Genomic DNA, 22,998 nt, shown 5'->3' with positions numbered 1-22,998 from the left:
AAGGGGGGAGGGTCCGGACCCCCCGAAATTTAAGGATATATTAAAAAATTAATTTAGCATGGAACAGGTAAAAGAAAGAAAAGTTATCATTACTCTTGTCTACAAACATTAAATTATCATACCATTGTTGGGGCTTGCTCTACTGTCAATTCATTATCCATCAGCTCCAATCAACAGTGACGAAGTAATTGATGAAATGGTCACTGTTGTTTCTCTAGGCAAACTCGTCTATTTGAAAGAATTTGAAGCTCTGAACAAACTACAACACTATATTTATGTTTATTTGGATAAAACAAAATTACTTTGCTTCATCATAAAAGAAATAAAAATATTGAATGTAAAAATATTAAAATATGAAGTTTTTTTCGCTTATAAAAAGTGTTAAAATTAGTTTAAAACCCCCTCTTAAGTACCCTGTTCTTCAAAAATATTCCCCTGATTTTGGACCCCCCCGAACGAAATTCCTGGCTACGCTACTGCTAACAACGTTACATATGAAATTTCACATACATGAAATCTTATCATTCTTAACGAGTTTTTTTCGAAGTTTTAGGTGTTCAACTGGTGAATAGTTGTACCTCTTTGAACTTTTGAAGCCGAAAACACACGCATTTCTCTCACAATAATTATGACTTTATGTCACTGGAAGAGACCAATCTGCTCGCTTCTCACACTTCTTGTGTATGAAAATGGCGAAATAAAAAGCAAAAAACGGTTTTTTTTACAAAAACTAATCTCTACTTGAAATATCCCACCTTCCATATATGAAAAAAATCAAGATTTATTTTTTCGCTATCATTAATAACATTTCATTGAAGCATACATTTTTTATTCACGAAATCGGACAACGTAAAGCTTCCTTTTTGTCTATTGGTACATTTTGAATAGTTAGCAATAAGTGGAATTTACCATACTGAGGTGGAACAATTTGGAGATAAAAGCTACATACCAAACTTGTAGACAATTTTAACAATACCACTCAGGAATTCAGCTATTCGATAATTTTCACTTTTTGAATCGGGACTTTCCTAGAAAAATATTGTCGTAAAAGGAGTAAACTAAGGTAATGAGTTGCAAAACCTATATTGTGATCCAACAATGGATACAGTCAATGACATCATGAAGTCAATGATCCTTATGAATAATAATACAGGGTAAATTAGAGATATGGGAATAAACACCCGTGTAACAAACCCGTATGACTCAAATTATACATTTACCTTTCGACTGGTTGAAATCTTAGCCAATCTTAGCAAGACAATTTGAATTGGTAGGCGTCTTTATATGGCTTGGTTATATAAAAAATATAATCACGTAAAGTATGTGTCATATTGCCAGTGAATTGACTGCGAAATAAGGAAACTATTATGCTAATACGAATACTCGTTCGATATCGAGGAGTCCACATGAATAATCATCAAATAAAAGAACGTTATCTTTTTTATTCGTGAATACAAATTTTAGTGAATACGGTCTATTTTTTGAAACAACAAATGCATATTTATACAGGATATGCGAATATCTGATGGGAAATCTGAAAGCGTGAACACCAACGGAAGTATTTTGACCTCTAAAATGAATTAATGTTAATGATTTTTGTATTTGCTCACTACAAAGCCCACCAGACGACTCCTACACAATTCAAGAAGTAATTTTTGATATACATTCATTTCGATAGTATCAATCATTCTATTATTTTTATTCTTCACTACAAAATTTTGTTATGTCCATTTTCAACCCTCTAAAATTTTTTGGGTAAGATCAAATTTAATTATAAACCACCTCGACAATCGTTAGGAAGAGGAGTTGGCCAGACCCGTCAATTTTTATTAGTGGGAAAATATTTTGCGCAGATTTTCAACTTTGTCATTTCCAACCCACTGTTAGAGTAAGATTCAACCCTTAAATTACAGTTGTTTTTTCACCCTCTCCTACATTTATGAAACATTAGAAACAAAATTTGTTTAAAAAAAATGTTACGCTCATTTTCTTTTTTAAAATCAATTTCTCACTGTCTATCCAGCAGGTGGGTGCGCTAATATTACAGTATAGTTAGTTAATATTTAAAATTTGGATAATCATCTTAACCAAAAACTGAAATCGTAGCGAAATTTATGCAGGCTGGATTGTTAACAAATAAAAACTCTCCAAATAAAGTAGTGGGAATGGAAGCTATAGAATTTGCTGTTGTCGACTATCTCTGTAATGATCCTGCTTTAAGTACCAGAAAATCATACTTTTACCCCAATAAAATTAATCTTCTGTTCTGAATTGAAACGGCAGATAGATATTTGCAAGTTTGTGAGTTATATATTGAACTGATAAATAACCTGAATTAATTTGAAAGGGTTATATTTTTGTCAGTGAATGAAATGTGTGTTTTTCTTATAATGTTATCCAGCTTGGTACTGATGAGCCCTCAGGCAAGTGTCTTACGACGAAACATCGATGTCTACCAGTGAGCATGACAGTTTTCCATGTAAGTGAAATTTTTATATTCATTTTGCATATAGTGGAGAAATCCTGTGAATGATATCTGATTTAATTTCATAACGAATGTTTGGAATACAAACTGAGTAGAAAACAGTATTTTCTGTATAATTCAGTGTTCATATAAAAGTATTTGTTTGGAAATATTGTTTCTTTCGTGTAATACAGTTATACAGTTAGTTACTTCTTGTAAAATTGATTACTTCCTTACTTTCTTTGGAAGATTCCTACTTTTTTCAATATTAAGTAGGAGTAGTAGAAAGCCAGAAACTTTCTTTCCCAACCTGAATTAGTTATTCAACTTCTCCAAAACAAGCACGTTTCTCAACCACCAGAAATGAAATACTCTTCCCAACGCGCGTTTCACCAATGAAGTTGACGTCTTCAAGAGATGAAGAAAACATTATCTAATAGGAGAAATGTACTTGCAATTTCACAAGACACTTTCTACGTTACAACGAAAATTTTGGATTTCTGATTTTTTCATGGGTTTTTTTCTATTATTTTTTGTTTTCCTACATCTAAATCCAATTTCTCTCGATACTTTCTTTATTGACATGTAAGAACCTTTACAATAATTTTCGTTCTCAATTTTTTCATGTCTTCACCGCAAAGTCGATTTTTTGTCTAGGTTATATACCAGAGGTTTCCAATCTTTTTCACTTTGCGGCTCCTTGAATAAACGGATTTTTCTGCGGTGCCCTTGATCATCAGATTTCTGACAATCTGTAGACTGATCGGTCGAAGAAAACAAATTTTCGAACCGCCCTGTCGGTAGCCGGGCGGTTCGACGTGGGGGCTTTGTTCACCCAGTCAATCGGCCGATGTGTGAGTCGATGGTTCAAGCCCCAGGCTGAACGCTCGATTTTTACTTGTTTTCGTCCAACCCGTGTTAGGAATCACACGTTAAAAGGTAAGACCTCATTAGTCCTTGGCTCGCACAAGTTTTGACTTCTGAGGATTGTCGTTCGTAGGAGTGCGATGGCTGATTAACAGAAAAAAACATATGTTTTAAACATATATATTCTTTATATTGAAATGTCATTAAGTTATACCGTTTTTTCTAGATATCTATGATCTCATTTAAAATTCAGAGTTAGATGTACGCTTCTATGATGTGGTTGAACGTATGTGTGTATAATTGATATTTTTCAAATAAGAAAAAATATCACATAGAGCTATTTTCTTCTAGCATAAATCTCATCAATGCGATCCTAGACCGGGTCATGTATTCCACGTTTGAATTGTCTCCCACAGATGACGTCTTCGTAAAGGGAGGCGTCATACTTCTTGGGATTGTTCTTGTTGACGACAGTGTGTTCGCAAAGCAGTCCAACTCAATCTAGTACCACTGATGAGGTAGATATATGGAATATCTTACCAATCTACGAGATTCACCTACAAAAAGTAGGAAAAAATTTGGAACTAATCGTTTTATTGTTTTTCGAAATATTTGCCTCAAATACAGAATGCGTTCAAACAAATTTTCGGAACGTTTGTCCACTCTGAACATGGTATCTCAAAAACAAAGTTTTAAAAAGGAAAAAAAGTCGTAAGGCGATGAATCGTGAGAATACGGATAACGAGTCATCAATTCGATGTTCTCTCCTTCAAATAATAGAATGTTTGAAGTGCTTTTTTAAGAACTGGCGATGGTTTTTCTAATTCCGTTCAACTCCTGGTTAACAAATTATTATACAAGATTCTGCGTTTAACTAATTTTCGATCCTATGAAGTAATGGTGGAGATATGTTAAGTGAAACTGAAAAAACAGCGATCATTTTCTTGGAAGTGCTTCGTCAACGAACAACTTTTATGGAATTCAGCTCAAGTCAAATACCCAAACAGTGAATTGTTACTTAATTTCCGGTTCATACGAATATATTTATTATGCTTCGTCACCTGTAACAATATTATATACGGATTTTGCAGTTTCCAGCTAGTTGAATTTTTTAGGTAGGTACTTACATACACAAACTCATCATTTTTCAAAAGGGTTGGTCAAATTGTGCGCAATCTATCTGGGACAGATCTTTGTCATACCTTTGTGCATGTAATACCTCACTCACAACATATAACATGCATATTCATGCAAAATCTATGTCGATCTTATTCAATCACCTTGCTCACAGCATCAATAGTTTTTGTATTCCAAAGAGATATTTATCGTGAGATTGACATGCGAAATCACTACGGAATTTTGCAAACTGTTTTGTATGATGGTGTTTCATTACACCAAAAGTTGAACGAATCGATTCTATAAATATTTTTTTAGTTAGACCTTCAAAACCTACAATAGTTATTTGTATTTTTTCAGACATCTGGTTTTATTCAAATACTTGCAGTCAAGTCACTACGAACATTGGCAGTCGATTTTGAAATTTCGTCTGAACTCTCGTTCATCGTTGGTGAGCAGCGTTTAAGTTTTCTGTTGATCCCATAGATTGTATCTTCATGAAAGGAATTATTTTGTTTACCAGTTCAGTTTCATTGTTCATCTCAATTATTTTCAAATCAAACCAAAATTACTTTTTAATCAGGTTAATTTTGGATACCACACTCTTACCCCTTCAAGTTTGGGTAATTACCTCCAAGAGTTGCAAAGTGGATCAGTTGATCTTTAAAGGAATACCAAAAATATGTAAAGTGAGACCTTGAGAATTCATATTTAGTGGTTCATTACTTAAAAACGACAAATAAAACTTAAACAGGCGACGAATTGTGGGTATGACGAAATATTTCCTGGCGACATGTTTATCGGTAGTCCAACCTCAAATTATCATATCTTCTATATGGGCGGCTCTGGTTGTTTTGGAAAAATCTGTTGATTTTGTTTGCCCATAAGCAAATTGTGCGTTTAAATTCAGCATTTTGTAAACATAAATCAATTCCAAAATTTTTTTACTTACACTTTCCTAAACCACATCGATAAATTCCGTACATCTAGCAAAACTGTTCAAAACGTAAGCACGCAAAATAATCTGCCGATCCGTTCTCAGATCATCTCAACACGCGAATCTTTTTTAAAACCAGTCAAAAACAAAAACACGGAATCGCGTGTACGTAAACACTTGACAAACGTATGACTAATACGATCCGCTGTGCTGAATTGGATAATCTGACCAAGTTGTTTATAAATATCGCACGTTGCCGGATTTCTAACGATTTCCTGTAACTTTTTTCAGTGATGAAGAGTTGAGGAAAAGTTTGCGAAAAATTATACCTAGTAGAGAAGTTATATTGTAAGACAATACAAATGGATACGCACCCAATAAAGGATCTTATTTTTGAATAATTAGTCAAACTCAGGTTCTTGAATTTCCTCAAGTCGTTCATATTTTGTGAAAAAATATAGCTAAAAATTAGATTTTTGTCGAATTTTGGAAATTCTATCAAAATATTCGTACAAAAAAGAGAATATCTGAAAAAATAGCATATGCCAATTTCAAGTCGAAAAACTTATAACCAAATGAAATTTGAATTAGGTTGTTGAGCGACATTTTAGAAGTTCAATATACTACAGGGGGATTCTTTGAAATACAATTATTCCATTCAGCTAACCAATATGTCTATATGAAGTGATTGAAATATTTACAAAAATAAATTGTTTATGAAATATGCCCATTGTAGGTTAGTACTGACTACAGACAGAAAACTTCCATAATTTAATGTTTTGAGAAAAGGGCTAGAACTGACAAAATAATAAATTGCATTGAATTAACGGAAACGCTAAATTAAGAGAAAATGGTCTCAAAAGTGTCCCGATTCACACCTTTCGAAACTAACCTATCAAATTTCAAAAATTAAGGAATGGGGTTTGGAAAAATGACGTTTCTAATACTTACGGGTAGTACGATGAACTTTCATAACCAGTTTTTTTAAGGAGAACAATTTCCAAAAATGTATTAGTAATTCATCATTTTTGACTAGCAAAATGAGCCACTATTACCATATCGGATTTCGGGACCAGGAAAGTACAGTATCACTTCCATATGCCTTAGAGAACAGTCATTAAATAAAAGAATATTGTCTAAACTTGCTGATATCGGTGAATGAATTAATTCTAGCTTTCAAAAATGAATCTCCGTTGAAAACAAAATCGACCTATAAGATGTATGTTTTTATTCAAATGATTGTGTATCATGTAGGAAATAAGATGGCGCTTTGGAAACGTGACATGACGGTATTCAAAATTGAAAGCATAGAAAGATGACAAGAAATGTTTGAAAAATCAACTGTATGAAAAAATAGAAAGTTCAAGAAGAACCGAATCTCACAAAAGTTGAACGTTGTCTAAGTACTTCAAAAGGACGTAGTCCCCTGATTTATCGTCTAACGATTCGTTTTGTTATAACACGCCTCAAGAAGCTATTGAAAACCTTCAAAACTGGGTTTTAAGACACAAACTTTTGAGAAATGATGTGAACGTATGCAAAAGTGTATCAATCCAAAAACAATTTTTACTATTTATTCTTCAAACTTTGAAGGTGACTATCATACTTTTTGATATGCCACTTATGGAACAACTAAAAAAAATGTAACAAAACACAATTTCAATATTTAAACAATATGGAAAGCAAATGTGAAAGAAATACATATGGGTGAAGAGATATAAAGGATTTAAGGACACATCAAACGAAAATAAAATAACTTTAAAATTGGAAAGCACCACAGCGAAGGAAATAGAAAGTGATAGAATGAAGGACTATATGAATGAAGGACTACATGAAATGTAACTGACCACAACATTCTTAGAAATTCAGAGTGAATTGAAATGTAAGATGTTTCATCAATGGTAGAGCGTGGCAAGTTGAAAAAAATACAACTGAAATTAACAAAATCAGAATGAGATTTTCGTTAAACAATAAGATATGTGAATGTGTGTTTGATGGGAAAGTGGTTCTTGTAGAGACTAAAATATATTCCAACTATAAACATTCACACAAGTATACAAGGTAGAAGAATCGTTTCAAAATTGGAATTTCTTCTTAGTTCTTCTTAACTACCACTATGATTTCAGGTATGACTGATGCATTCTAGTCTATCCAAATATCGGAGATATATGCATATGTCAGATGCGTTTGATGTGAATTAGCTTTCATCATAACGATTAACCTGAATTTAGTTTCATTAATAATTTGAAAGACTTATCTTTATGAACTGATCTAATGCTTACAATCATAACCAAATCCTTAATGTATTCCGTTACGGTGATTTCAACTCCGTGGGTAGTTCTGAAGAGGTTACCAAGGCGGAGTTAATTTTTCAATTCTTGGAATTTACAATTACTGTAATAAAATGAGTTTTCAACGACTCGTATGTGATCGAGGTTCAACAATATTATTATTTAATACCATATAATACCTAATAACAAGTGTATGCTATAGCAGTTATTATGATTCTTGAAAATGATGCCATGATGTAATTAATACTTATAAAGTTTTTGAATCTAGGAGGAGACCTTCGCATCCTCTGGCAGAGTACGCATTAGGCTAGAAACTAGCTGATGTATACACCAGGAGATATTAATGCAACTGGCTGTCTTCTAACGCGCATTCGGTTGGCAAAATCATATTAAAATTCAGAAAGCTCTTCTTACATTTGACGAACTGTATATTTATACATAATAAACAAATAATATGGCCTGTAGTCATCTTCTGAATTTCTTATATTACGATTACAATAAAATATTATTTTCAAATTGAACAATAATTTTTTATGCATGCATACTGACAGCAATTACAAAATCCAAAGGAGTTATAATCTATAAACCAAGACCAATTTGACTTCAACTAGATGTAAGTACGTAGGCCAACATATATAATTTACTCTAGCAATAACCAGAGGGAAATGAACAATGGTTTTCTTAAAGACATTTTATGTTTCGCTGATACCACCAGTGTTTGGGATTATGTGAGTGCATGTGAGGTATCAGGGTACTTGAAACAGAGGATATGAATTGCAGTTGCTGACTTATTACGAAATGTAACCAATGCCTGAGCCATTAGCTTAGGCAATCTCAATGATTTATTTGTCTTTTGATATATCTCAAATTGTTGATTGCAAAAGTTTTACTTTGTGGTAAAATAATATCAGATTTTTATAATGCAACGATTATATTTCTGAGCCATCTTACTCTTTTTATCTATTATTATCTTGCCTCTTTTCCATGGAGTATTCACCCCAAATTTTCAAACAATTGGAGTATTTGGTACCCTGTAAAATTTTAAGCTTTCTGAAATATTCCAATCTAAAAACTGAACCTTCATTTCGAACTATAGAAGTATGTAGGTATGTCTATTGAATGTAATAACTCTATTTCTTACCGTTTAATCAAAGTGAAGAAGACAATCATCTATCAAGTAAACTTTCAAAGCTTCATCTTCACTCTGATTGTTTCAACTGTGGAGTCATCATTACTGTTAAACTTATTTCTTATGTTCAAGTATGTTTCTAGGGTCCAATTACCATTATATGCTTAGCTTTATAAGAATGGTATCTGATACATTTTTAGGAAGAGAGGTAGATCATATCCAACCGACAACCAAACCACGTTACAATATGCTTGAAACAATGATTTTTAAAATGAATTCAAACTGAAATTGACATCGTATTCTCTAGACTTCTCGTTTTTGCCAAATACGTGAATACATTTCAGACTCGGCAACACCGCAAAAAACTTGGACGTTTTTCAACACATTTGAATGAAAAGGATGGTTTGGTAATCATCTTGGTAGGCGTGTGCTTTGAGTCAAGGACTTCAAAGGTTAATTATTGACGCAGATCGGCAGAATCAATTCAAAACTCTGTACATAGCAAAAAATGTAAAAAAAAATCATTTTATTATCAAACGTCAATCAATTAGCTGAAACCCTTGAAAAGAGAGCACAAAGTTAAACATTTTACTAAACTAAACTACTCCTTGGAATATTGTGAGGTAAATTCTAATTTTTGTTTAGTTTTTTTAGTTTAGATTTAAATAGGTAAAACATCTAAGGTTCAATGTGGAAGTTCTATTAAGCATACATTTTATATTTTTCATATTGTTATCAGCACATTCATCGTAGTACATCCTCTGGTTATCGTTTTCAATTACGTGGTCGAGTAAATTATATAAGGAACGAAATAATGTGACCGAAACACGTGTCGAGGTGTTAAAAATAACGGTTTTGGTGTTGGGATGAAATTCCAGTAATGTTCATAAAATCCCTTTTCCAATAGTTTGATTTTTTTCGATAATACGATATTTTTAAATTTTCGTATTTATTGTGATAACAAAACTAAGGCAATAATTACATGAAAATCTAAACAGAGGTTTATTACTTATATCATATAATGACTCGTAGAGCTATTTTAAGAGTAACCAATACCGATGGTCATTCCACAGATTCCTGAGGCTACAGTTGTACTAAGATCTATGCAAGAACTACTCCTATTTCAGCTGGGAATCTCGAATCGATAGATGCCGTAAAAGAGACATAATCGATATTTCCATAAGAGGTCTTGCACCACTTGTTTATGAGAGCATCAGTATAGGCTTCTGAGGGTTGTCGTTCGTAGGGGTGCGACAACTGGTTAACGGAAAAACAGATTTTAAACAGATTTTGAACAGATTTCAACTTGTCTATTGAGTCATGCTTATAAGTGTATTATCTGTGTAACTTGATGTTCATGCTTGAGGAGTATTTTTTGGAAATCATTGATAATAAAACAGGAATAGTAATGGCTCCAAAATGAAGCTTTGACAGGCTCCTGGGTTTATGTTACCCAGGAAGAGCATATTTTATCATTGTTTTCATTCATAGTAATTATTTGCTGTCTATTCGATAAATAACTAGAAAACTATTTGAAACGTATTTCTTTTATACCATTAAATTTTTTTAATTTATTTAGTTTGCAGGAGTAAGTTTTCAAGGACACTATATAGCAGTAATGTTCAAAGATTTATTTGGAAAAAGTACCGGTAAACGAAATCATGTGTGGAATTATCAAGTTCGAATTAGCGCGTGCTAGGAACAGTTTGAATAAAATATGGGCGATAAAGCAGTCACATTTAAATTGCGTTTTGAATAATAAACGTTTTTATGAAATACCGATCATTTAGTGAACTCTTTGTAATCCGCTCTTATTTTAAACATATGGCCACTGCAAAGTAGAAAACACTTGTGGTAACTAATTGAAAGTTATCTATTTGTGTAGCAAGTTTGTAAGAAATAGAAAACTATCAAGATTCAAATTCAACAGACTTTTCCATATGAAAAGCAAACTCAAGGTTAAATGTAATGGCAATTAAGTCGGGATTCCTCTGTGGCTCACTCTATGCTAGGATGTTAACAATCACATTTGTAGATGAAATTTTCATAAATCGGAAGGTTGAATTAATGCTAGAAGAGACTCGTTCAATCCCCCTTTCAAAAAACTACGAAAACAAGCCGAACGTATCAACGAATTGAATAAATGTATATACAAAATTTATTCTTGAAAAATCTCATTCATAACAAACAAAATAACAAATCGACTACGACTAATGTGAAAATATGTCCAGTAGTAGGTAACTAAGACATTATCCAACAAATAAGTATTTATTTGGAGGGGGATTGAAGGCGGTATAAATGGATATTGCTTTGAATTATACCTTCAACAGACACACTGCACCCATCAATAGGATCGACTTGACTTTTTTCATAGCAAGAAAATATTACATTATTTTCTGTTGGCAGTTTAAAGACCATGATAGAGGGATTAGTCTTAGTGATATTCTTCAGTTTACTTCGAGAGCGCGTTGAATAAAAAACTATACAACATGGAAGCTAGTTGTTCGGGAACCGTGAAGCGTTCGAAACTGTCAGCATTGAATATAAATGAAAAAACAATTTTTATGAATGTTTATAATTCTTGAAGAATACAATATCCGCCCGAAGTAAAAAGTAAGGAGGAAGTAGTGCAAAAATGCGTGAGTATGACTGGTGTCAATAGATCGACAATTTTTAGAATTCCTAAGGAACTCAAGGAAAACAACAGCTATTTAGAGCCGAAAGTATCCGCTGGCAGATAGCGTTTGGTTTTTGACGAAGAAGTCAAAAATTCTATTAGGAGAAAAATACACTATTTTTACATAAAAAACGAAAAACCTACATTAAATAAAGTTTTGTCAGTTATTCGTGAAGATTTATATTTCAAAAGGCTATTTGAACAAATGCAGTAATTTTTAGCCCTTTTTACATTTGTATTTATTTTTAAATTCAATATTCTGATTATTTCATAGATCTGTAGAAGGTGACAATCCTGAATAAGAAACTGTTTCAAATATAAATTGTCCTTCTCAAAATAGTTAAACAAAATTAGTTTTCACGATATTTCAATTATCTTCGCATCATACAGAATATATCATTAGAAAACTTATATTAATACCCCCAGTCCGACGCTTATTAATTCTATCTTTAACGCAATAAGAGAAAAAGCGTCGACCGCCTCTTTTGACGTTGTTTATGAAGTGTTACATAAATAAGTTATTGGTTTTCATGAAGATGATGTTCTCTAGGTGGCTCGAGGAGTTATTAATATAGTCTACCCAGAACACAAGGATAATGTCCATAGGCGATGCCATAGGCACCAAAGAAAAAATTACAAAATAGGATAAGAATGTCGTTGACAATGAGCTAAAAATGGCTAAAAGACTGGGATTGCTACTTCATTGAAAGCCAAGTGAAACAACGCATTGAAAAATCATCATACTGATTCGACAAGTTAAAATGACATGACATGCGGAATCTTCTGTTTAGATGTTTAACCAAGGGTTGAATTTCAAAAATGTTGTCTTCATTATTCTGAGTAATGCGATGACTATCATTGTAATTAAAAAAACGTAGTATTTCAACAAATATGTTCCTGGAAATGCGTCAGATACAATGGATAAACTCAAATCTTGACTACCATTCCAACAGTTCTTCACAGCTGTTCATTGTTCAGTTTCCTCATCCGTAATAATATTTCTAATGGAAAATCTCTCTTAACTCTCTCTCTTTCTCTCTGAAAGTAGGTTCTTATAGATCGACAAAAAAATGTTTGGCCAATTTTGTGTCCTACATAAAAATGTGGGAATTGTGATAATAAACTCAACAATGTTCTTCATATTTACCTAATAATCGACTGACTGTATAATCAATAAACACTGAAACTATTCACTGATCTAACAATTGGTTGTAGGTACTACTCTTTTAAAAATCAAAAATTTTTTCAAAAAATATGTATGTATCTCTTGAATCGTCACAAAACGCCTGAAACTGTGAACATATGTTCGGAACGAGTGTACCACCATAAAAAAATGAAAACATCGGTAATCCAATGTAAAAGTGTAAACACTTTTTAATTTCAGGAAAGAGCAAACCCACAAATGTGAAGCAAAAATTTAGACAGTTTTAGTCAATCAAAAAACATTTTTTCTTGCGAAATACAGTGTATTTCTTTAATGTCCCCCCCTTTTATTTTTTGAATGGGTCAACTCAAAAAATTGAAATTTGGGATAATGAAATGAATGCATGAATACTTTATTTTGAAGTGAAATTGACAGATGAAACTTTCAAGATGGCGACTGGGAGCCACTTGGTAAAAAACTTAAATGGAAGCTCCTGACGAATTCTTACCGACCTTAGAATATGAAGTCAATACCTTCACCTACTACAAAATGGCGGAACATTTAATAAGTTCCTGAAGACAAACACATTAATATCGATATTTCTAGAAATATTCCTTTTTATCTACCATATGGCAAATTTCACTAGTTCGGACTTCCATTGTCTACTATATAAAATGATTTGAAATCCCTGAAACAACTAAAAAAGAAGAATTGAAAATGAAAAGCTGAAAATAACAATTATATTAACCAAAATAAACCTGAAATGAAATAATAGTTAAATAAAATACAAGTAAAAATAGAACAATTGAATGAATAAAAATAAAGAAACGAAAGAAATTAAAATAAAAAGTGGACAGATTCCAAGTCACGTTAGTTCACGACGTTTCGATTGTTAGTATCTACAATCGTCTTCGGGTGATGACTGGACTGATTCCTCCGAGAGATGACTATTTATAGGTCGTTCGAGTACTTTCACTTATCCCCGCTTTCCATTTTCCGCTTCACTGGTTCCGTGGGAGATGACCGTTTTGGCGGGAGTTGGCCATTTTTCGCTTGATGATGGGTTTCCATATGTTGCGTATTTCTACGCTGGCTTGGCTGAATACGTTGTTGGACAACATGTATGCGGCTTCCTTGAATTTTCTCCTAAACCAATGTTCCTCTCTGTGCAAGATCTCAGCTTGGGACCACTCGATGTTGTGTTGATGGGTTCAAACATGGTCTGCTATTCCTGATTTGCTGGTTTCCCCTCCCACGGAACCAGTGAAGCGGAAATCAGTCCAGTCATCACCCGAAGACGATTTTAGATACTAACAATCGAAACGTCGTGAACTAACGTTACTTGGAATCTCTCCACTTTTTATTTTATTTTCTTTCATTTCTTTATTTTTATTTATTCAATTGTTCTATTTTTACTTGTATTTTATTTCACTATTATTTCATTTCAAGTTTATTTTGGCTAATATAATTGTTATTTTCAGCTTTTCATTTTCAATTTTTCTTTTTTAGTTGTTTCAGGGATTTCAAATCATTTTATATAGTAGACAATGGAAGTCCGAACTAGTGAAATACATCATGAAACATTGTCAATCACCTTCAAACATACCATATGGCAATTCCAACAACCCGATAAGGTTTGTTGGGTTATTTTTTAATTATAAAAACGACAAAAAATATCAGTACGACAATGAACATCATTGTTCAGTTAAAATATTCTCATTTAGTTTTCGGTTTTTCCAATATCTAGAAAAAAATTAACGTTTGGGAAGGATATCCATATTGTAGGACCCCTATTTATTGATCAAAATTCAACAGGGGAACTGTATTTGAATATGCTGGAAACTACTGTTGACCCTCTCATCACTGAAATCGTCGAAGCGAATCCTAATGAACTCGAAATGGATATTGTATTCCAACAAGATTGAGCATCACATTACTAGAGACAAGCAAGAAACTATTCGGATACTACTTTTCTCGGTCGTTGGATTGGCCGTCGAGGTCATATAGAATGGTCAGCCCGCTCGCCAGATTTGAAACCTTTAGACTTTTTTTAGGAGCCATTTGAAACAAAAGGTGTACGAAACTGAACCTGCTGCAATATTGAATATACGGCAGAGAATAATAAATATTCCTAGAGATATTGAAGCTACTGTGTTCGAAACTGTTCGGCGTGAAATATAGGATAGGCTGTTCATATGTCAAGAAGTTCAAGGTCACCATTTCGAGCATCTTCTGAACTGACCTCAAGCTAATTACCTCATATTATGTAGTTAAATGTCAAGGTATTCGGGCAATTATTAAATGTTCCGCCCTTTTGTAGTAGGTGAAGATATTGACTTCATATTCTAGGGTTGTGAAGTATTCGCCAGGAGCCTCAAAAAGATGTGTCACAAGACCTCCCTTTCATTTAATTTTCGTTTTCCCAGATGGCGTCCAGTCGCCATCTTGAAAGTTACATCTGTCAATTTCACTTCAAAATAAATTATTCATGCATTCATTTCATTATCCCAAATTTCAATTTTTTTTTTAGTTGACCCGTTCAAAAAATAAAAGGGGAGGGGACATTAAAGAAATGCACTGTATGTTGAAAAATCAAGTGTTGACAGAACGCTAGTCTGATGTGTCTTGAGAAGTTTTACGTTTGTAATATTTCCTCGGCTTTATCCATGTGATTATGACTTTATGTGCTAGGGGCACCCAATGATAAATATGTACGTCAGTGAGGATAAATCGTTTATGAACCGATACATACATCGTATATAAATTCAGAAAATTAATACAAGAGATCAATAAGGTAAAAAGCAATTTAGGAAATCAATTTCGTGCGTAGGCTCTATGAATATAAATGAAAGTTATCGAGTATTCGTAATATTAAGTAGTTCTTTTATCAAGTTATCCTTGAAAAAATTAGCTAACCCCATTTGCGTGCTCCGCATAGTTTCACAAAATACCTTTTCGTACTCTAATGCAGTCATACAATTTACTAAGGCTTTACCAAGTAAACAAACCTGATGCTTTATTAATGTGTTTTTTTATATTAGTAAGAAAAAAGGCAGTATTGAGTGAAATCAAATAATTTCATTTATTTTAATGTCAATTTTCACAATGAATGTGAAAACACTTAATATTTCCGAAACAATGGATATATTTATTTAGCATGTTCTGAATAATCAAAAATTTGAATAATATACATGATGTTGCATTCAAAATAAGAAAGTTAGTATTGTATAAGTAATATATAAAGTATAGTATAAAAAATCTATGGAACAGGAAAAACGGTAAGTATAGCAGTAATAAGCCACTTTTAATTAATCAGGAATATTTCTTGTGTATCCAGAATAATATTTTGCTATGTTTACAAGCCACGACTGTAAAACATACGTAGGTCAGAACCATAGGTATAACCGAATAAAACACGGAGTACGTAAAGTTATTCCTGTTTTAGTTGAGGGTTAACTACTGGAAATTCTTGTAAAAACAAGAAATTCCTGTTAAATCGAAATTACAGCTCCGGTAAAAGTAAGGTAGTTCATTAAAATAACTGAAAAATTCCATCAGCGGGGGTGGATGGACGAGATGGGATGTTCTGCACACAGTAACCGTGTGGGGAAGATTTCAACTCAGAGCACTCAACCCAGAGGGGGCATGGGGGGTTAACACTCACTCATTCATCTGTTTCTCCGTACTGGTAAGCTCTGAGAAGCTTAAATTTGGTATATAGGTGTTTCTTAGGTCTTAGATGCGCACTAAGAAAGATGTTTCAAATATTCCAACTGGGGCTCCCCGCTGGGGATAAAAGCTCTCGTGGTAATGGCTGAATAACAAAGTTTTTGTTGAAAAAATGAACATTTATGGATAGAACTGAAGTCTTGTGGTATTACTTTCGATGAAATTGATTTTTTGGTGGTAACTGATTTTACACAACATTTTCTTCACACAGAATTATTTTTGAATTGAATTTTATTTCAGAACTTCACTGGCGAACTTTTTCCTTAGAGTGAACGCTATACTATGCATTATCCTACAGCTTTTTAAGACTTCTGAATACTTTTGACCCTTGAGAAAAATCATAACAAAAAATACAGATTTTGGGAAAGAAAGTTTTTGGCTTTTTACTACTCAATCTTTATACGAAAAAATGTGTTCATATTCTAAAGAAGGAAGGAAGAAAGCAATCAATTTCAAAAGAAATAAATCTATAAACGTGTTAGGAATCACACGTTAAAAGGTAAGACCTCGTTAGTCCTTAGCTCGCACAAGTTTCTCAACTTCTGGGAGTTGTCGTTCGTATGGGTGCGACAGTTGGTTAACGGAAAAACATATTTTAAACAAATTTAAACAGATATATAGATGTGTAGATCATGCAGAGAAGAAACTTTCAGACACAAACTGGAAGAAAAAAGCCGTCCTGAAACAGCTATTTTCATATAAACATTGAATCACACGAAAGAAACATTTTTTCGAAACGAATACTTTTACATGAACTCTGAATTATACAAAAACACTTTTCTCTACTCAGTTTGTATTCCAAACACTCGTTATGGAATTGAATCAGATATCATTCACAGGATTCCTACACAATATACTTATATTCAATATACTAAAGATAAAAAATTCACTTACATGGTACACTGTCATCCTTACTGATCGACATCGATGTTTACATTATAAGAAATAACACACAATTCAGTCATAAATTACGGCTTTATTCATGTCATCGATGATATCGATGACAGCTTTTTCAGATTTCCGAATACTTTTGACTCTTGAAAAAATCGTAACACCAAGTACAGTCGTGTCGATTTGATAATTTATTTTTGTTATAATTCTACTTACAATTCCATCAGAGTAACATTCAATTAAAATACTCCTGAAACAGAAGCGTTAAATCATTGTCCGTACTGATCATCATGCCGATAAATAATCCAGTTTGATGATTTATTAGTTGGGGTATTGGTTCGACATCGCTACAGCCGGTATTGTGTAATTTCGTGGATCTGACATATAAAAATTATTCCTAGATGTTATCGGCAGTTACAGTAGCCAGAAGTAATCCGATAAATGATGGTGTCTTCGTGCACAGACCGAGTTCAACTGGAATAAATTATGGTACACATTTTTACAGAGTGATATTTCTAAAAAGTAGGATTAAGGTTATGGTATCACATTTTTATCAATTATTTTATTTCAAAAAATTTGTCTTGTATTTCGTTTCCCAGGAATACGTCATTTTCGTAAATTTCCTAATAACTACAGTCAATGCAGTGATTAGATAATGAGGCAGAAAGGCTGCAAGTTCAATTCACGAGTTGAAATTTATATTAGACATAAAGCTCCTGGAAATGTAAGCGATAGCACTGGATTCAGAATGATATTTTAAAAAATGTATCTTAATAATTTTACAGCAAATTGAAAATGGCAATTGTAAAACAAAATAATATAAAAAAGGCATTCGATTTTTCGCGAATAACTCACACTTTTACAAATCATTATATTTCATAGAACCTACAATTTGAGCAATATAAATGAATGATGCAATAAACATTTTAAATATATATAAAACGAAACACGAGTTAAATAAAGCCTTGTATATAAACGGAACTAGTTATAAGAGATATGGATATGATCGTGAAATAATTTGGCGGATATTTTATCACTGAATAAAGTTATCTTGAAAATATATCACCGTATTGAAATTATTTAACAAGTTATGAGTCAAAAAAATAAGGAAGTGTCAAAAAAATGTTTCATTAAACGGTTTCATTCAGCTTGCCCTGTTTGTTTGGGTCTAATTTAGTAACTGATGTTTGACCCCCATTCTGTTGACAGATTGATCAGAAATTTGGTACACACATTTAGTTCTGATGACGATACAATTTAATAAATTATGTATCATTGTAAATCCAAGATGGCTACAAATTGCCAGATTATATATCGTTGCACAACTACCTCAATATGGGTATTGAAATTACAGGGCTTGAATAATAGAATAGTAGTACACTTTGAAAAAGACATAAATTAAAGATGGCCGCAACTTCAAAATGGCGGATTACATATAATCTTGTAATACTGAGGCACTAAATCAACTAAACAAAATGAGGATAATTGAGTAACAGAATTAGAAACTGAAAACTTGAAAAAAAATAGTAAAAAAATATGTTAAACGATATTTATTGGATAGATCAGCATGCGGGTCTATTGAGGCTTTCATAGCATATATAATATCTATCAATTTTTTTCTGAAAAATGATTTGGGTTTATGATAATTCCATGAAATCCCGAGGCGGTAGCTAAAAAAAGTTCATCTTGGTTTATTATACTTACGCATGAAATATTTCACTCAAAAAAAATACGGAGCGAAATTCTTTCTCGCTCCTTACCATAGGACAAAATATTTTTAGAATAGTCCAATTAGTCCCATGAATTTTTGATGCATGTTTAATAAACACCTTGTATATGTTGAGATTAATTCCCGGCTAAACAAGCCAACCGCTGTCAAACTCTGTAAAAACCGTCCAACTTCAAACTATTTTATCGTTTGAACTTTGAATACCGACTTTAATCTTGAAATTTCGGGTTTACAGTTCATGTATGGATTTTCACTTGCTATCGTCCAACCCGTGTTAGAAATCAAACGTTAAAAGGTAAGACCTCGTCAGTCCTTAGTTCGCACAAGTTTCAACTTCTGAGGGTTGTCGTTCGTAGGGGTGCGATAGCTGGTTAACGGAAAAACATATTTTGAACATTTTTTTAAGTCAAAATCAATTTTGAGTAGAATTAAAGGAATTGAAGTAGAAATTTTGAGATTAAATTTCAAACAGAATTTTTAAAAATCAAATAAAAAAAATTGTGATTCTTCTGCGCATATCAACCTGCAAAATTTCAAGAGATATACAGAATTATAATAAGTCTACGAGTTTTTTTGAGACATCAGTTAATAGGAATTGTATATGGCCTGATTCTGATATTGTTTTTCTGAATGAAAAACGACGAGAATTACATATTTTGTTATAAAAGTAACTACTGAAATTGATACCTATAAATCCATCTTGGAATAAAATGCTGATGGAATCCAAGAAATCGTCCTATTGAAAATTTGTTATACCAGATCATTACAAACATGAACCAGCACAAAAAGTGTTTCTATCGCATCATTAACAAGCTTTTATTAGCTTCACTTCTATGTTTGTTTGTAACCGACTCTTTTGGACTCGATTTTGACTAACTTTAAACAGACAGGTGTATTTGAAACTTTGTCGGTGACAATACAATAATTCCATGAGTTTATCTCATTATCCTGATCAGGATCGTCAGGATTAAATAATTTCCGCACACAGTCTCTGTGTGAGAGCAAGTCAGACAACCACACTGTTTGCGCATGCGTATATATTTTAACTCAAAACAAATGAACTTGAAATAGCAGGCCAAACTAAAAAGAGGAAAATAAATAATAGTTTAAAAAACTAAAAAAACAAACACACGCATTAATAGCAACATAAACTAAGAAATAAAAAATAATTTGAAACCAATTTAAGATTGTGTTCAACATCGATAAGTCCTATATGGCTTGATGTAACTAAGGACTTTTAATGAGTTTGAAATCAGAATAAATCTATTTACTAAAAAATTAATTTTGTTGTAAAAAAGCGTGAGGTGCTAAATATCCATTGTTATTAATACTTGGTCAAGAGTTGTTGCTAGATTGGAGTCATAATATACATATAATTTAAAGCATCCCCCGCTTTTTCACAACAAAATTATTATTTTTTGTTAAATAGATTCAGTCTGATTTCAGACCTATTAAAAATCATTAGTTACTTCAAGCCATAGGACTTATTTTCGATGTTGAACACAATCTTAAATTAGTTTCGAATTATTTTTAATCAAGAGATGCAGAATATTGAAAAAATTAGAAAAATCAAGAATTCTTCAACTGAGTGGATTCTCAAGACGGGGGACGTAATATTTTTAGTAATATGATAAATTCTAAGTGAGTATTTGGAAAAAAAAGAGTACCTACATGTAACTTATTAAAAAACCCAAATATGACTTTACCTGGATGTGTCATTATTTCTGTTTATTTGTTTTTTACATGTGTTACATTGTTTTGTAAGATTTTATTTTATTATGCAAATAAACATCATCACCATTATTATTATTATTATTAAAGCGTGTTTTTATAGTTTTTCAAATTTTATTTTCATATGGTGTAGCCATGAAACGAAATCTGTCAATTTTAGTTTTTAAACGGATATTTCAGAAACGGCTACTGAAAAAGATTTTTATTGTCTCCCTATAGGCAAAATAGCCATTCGACCAACCTTGTAAATCTTGCAATTCCGAAATAGCAAAAGTGGAATCAGCCAAAAAATAGTATGTATAGCTATACAAAAACTCAAATCTGTATTTCTTCATCTAGTAAAAATATGAGGGTGTCTTTATCTCAACTGCGATATACACTGGATAAGATTCACTTGAATATTTAACACTTGTTCACATTTCACACAAAATTGTAATATCGACTCGAAACAAAAAACGAAAGAGATCACAGTGGCATATGGGGTACTAGAAGAGAATGATGATCCTACCATTTAAAAAAAGAACCGGCATTCTGTTGATAATGAAACAATGCTCAAATATATATCCAGTATAATCTAAATGGAACGAGGTTCTCTTTGGAATGTGGGTTTTAAAAGCTTACCTAACTAATGTGGCGACATGACTATGATATCCAAACCAACAAGTGAAAGAAAAGGGTATTGAAATAATTAATTTTATTAAAATTTATAGATCTTTTTTTATAAAATTGCTATAAATAAAATTGTGAAATGGTACTTCGGAAGGCAAATACACGAAGAAAATTGAGATATTTTCATAGCAAAGGATTTTATAAGATTTTTCTGCTGAAAATAAATTATACAAGTGTGACGCTGTATCTTTATCATATATATATTTTTTCTAAATATATGAATCAGGGGTGCTAGATTATATCAAGTAAAGAGCCATCCTGACTAAAGACCCAAATTCTACAAGAATCCTAGATAATCGAAAATTTCAAGCCAACAACTGAAAGAAAAAAGGATTGAAATAACTAATTTGATTAGAATTTATAGAACTTGTTTCATAAAATTGCTGTCAATCAAATAAGCAAATAAAATGTCCAGTCGACTTTTTGATAATCAGAAGATACACTCGAATTAGTTTTGTCATTAAACGGGTATTGTTAATTTTATCTTTTCATGTTAGCGTTCAATTCATTTTTCAGAATCAAAGAAGTTTATTTTCTATATATTTATTTTGCAAATATATAAAATGAAATAAAATTTATCTGGTGCTTCTAAATAAGTAGATCAAATCCACCGCCATGCATCTGTTATATGACAATATATCTTTGCATTTAGCATGACCCGGTTTTGTACAATAAATCCCTGAATGGAAAATGGTTAGATGAGGTGTAATAAAATAGTTTTCCCAATACCTTTATCTCAAGATACCTTTAGGAATGCTATTTAGAATATTCGCTAAAATGAAAAATTGTTATTTATTATACAAGGGAAAAAAGTATTAGATTTTAGCTCGAGGTTGTGTTGACAAAGAGCCAAAATGTAATATTTTTCCCGTGTATAATACACAATTTTTTCTGTGACGGGAAAAACGACGATTTTATATTGAAAAAAAACACATTATTATAATATGTTAATTATGATGCACATATTCATTACTACACTTTGGTGTAGTAATGAATATTACTGGAGTTTTTCCCCAACATCAAATCGTTATTTTTAACACCGTTACACGTTAACACGTTAAAAATAACATTTGGTGTTGGAAAAAAATTCCAGTAATATACAATATGTTGAGTCAGAAAATTATCGATGTGAAATTTGAATTTTTAAACAGGTAGGCTGTTGAACTTATATCGTTGCTAGGAAACCAATCAATAGAAAATCAAATATCTGTCAATTTAATTCTGTGATTTGATTTAAAAATTGCGAACTTAGTGGTCAGTAGTTATTTTGAAAAATGTCTAATTCCGAGTTTTCTCTGACTCCACCGGAGTTAGTAGAAGCAGCGAAAGTAGCGTCACAAAAATCATTGCCAGCTAAATCGCGGAAAATTTATGTATTCAAGATTCATGGGATGGAAGATGAAAAAGCCATGCAGTTCTTTCTCGGAGAAGGTGTTATTGGCTTGTTTTTCGGAACTGGCATAACAAAAGAAGCCATCAACAGTGTGGCCGACTTATTCAATGATTAAAATGTTATAATCCAATAATAATATAGACATTTCAAAATATTTCAAGCTAATTACATTTCTGAAACAAAATGGTTACACACCCAAGAAAGCTGCGATATTTACGAGTACACATATTA

General features: G+C 32.2%; 1 protein-coding gene and 1 long non-coding RNA gene across 2 annotated transcripts in view; both read right to left on the bottom strand.

The window, feature by feature from the left end:
* The window catches only part of Ptpmeg2 (Protein tyrosine phosphatase Meg2), a 133,281-nt gene that overhangs the window by 30,093 nt on the left and 80,190 nt on the right, over positions 1 to 22,998 (bottom strand). The window lies entirely within an intron of this gene.
* On the bottom strand, positions 3,498 to 5,865 carry LOC141485446 (uncharacterized). The gene is made up of 2 exons (XR_012467214.1): positions 5,400 to 5,865; positions 3,498 to 3,888 (listed from the first exon to the last, which is right to left on the bottom strand). It is a non-coding gene; the product is annotated as an uncharacterized lncRNA (long non-coding RNA).

The sequence above is a fragment of the Leptinotarsa decemlineata genome, unplaced genomic scaffold (assembly GCF_025532065.1).
Source record: "Leptinotarsa decemlineata unplaced genomic scaffold, Ldec_3_MD MMD2_tig00026328_RagTag_RagTag, whole genome shotgun sequence".
NCBI lineage: Eukaryota > Metazoa > Arthropoda > Insecta > Coleoptera > Chrysomelidae > Leptinotarsa > Leptinotarsa decemlineata.
This window is presented reverse-complemented; position numbering and strand designations above follow the sequence as displayed.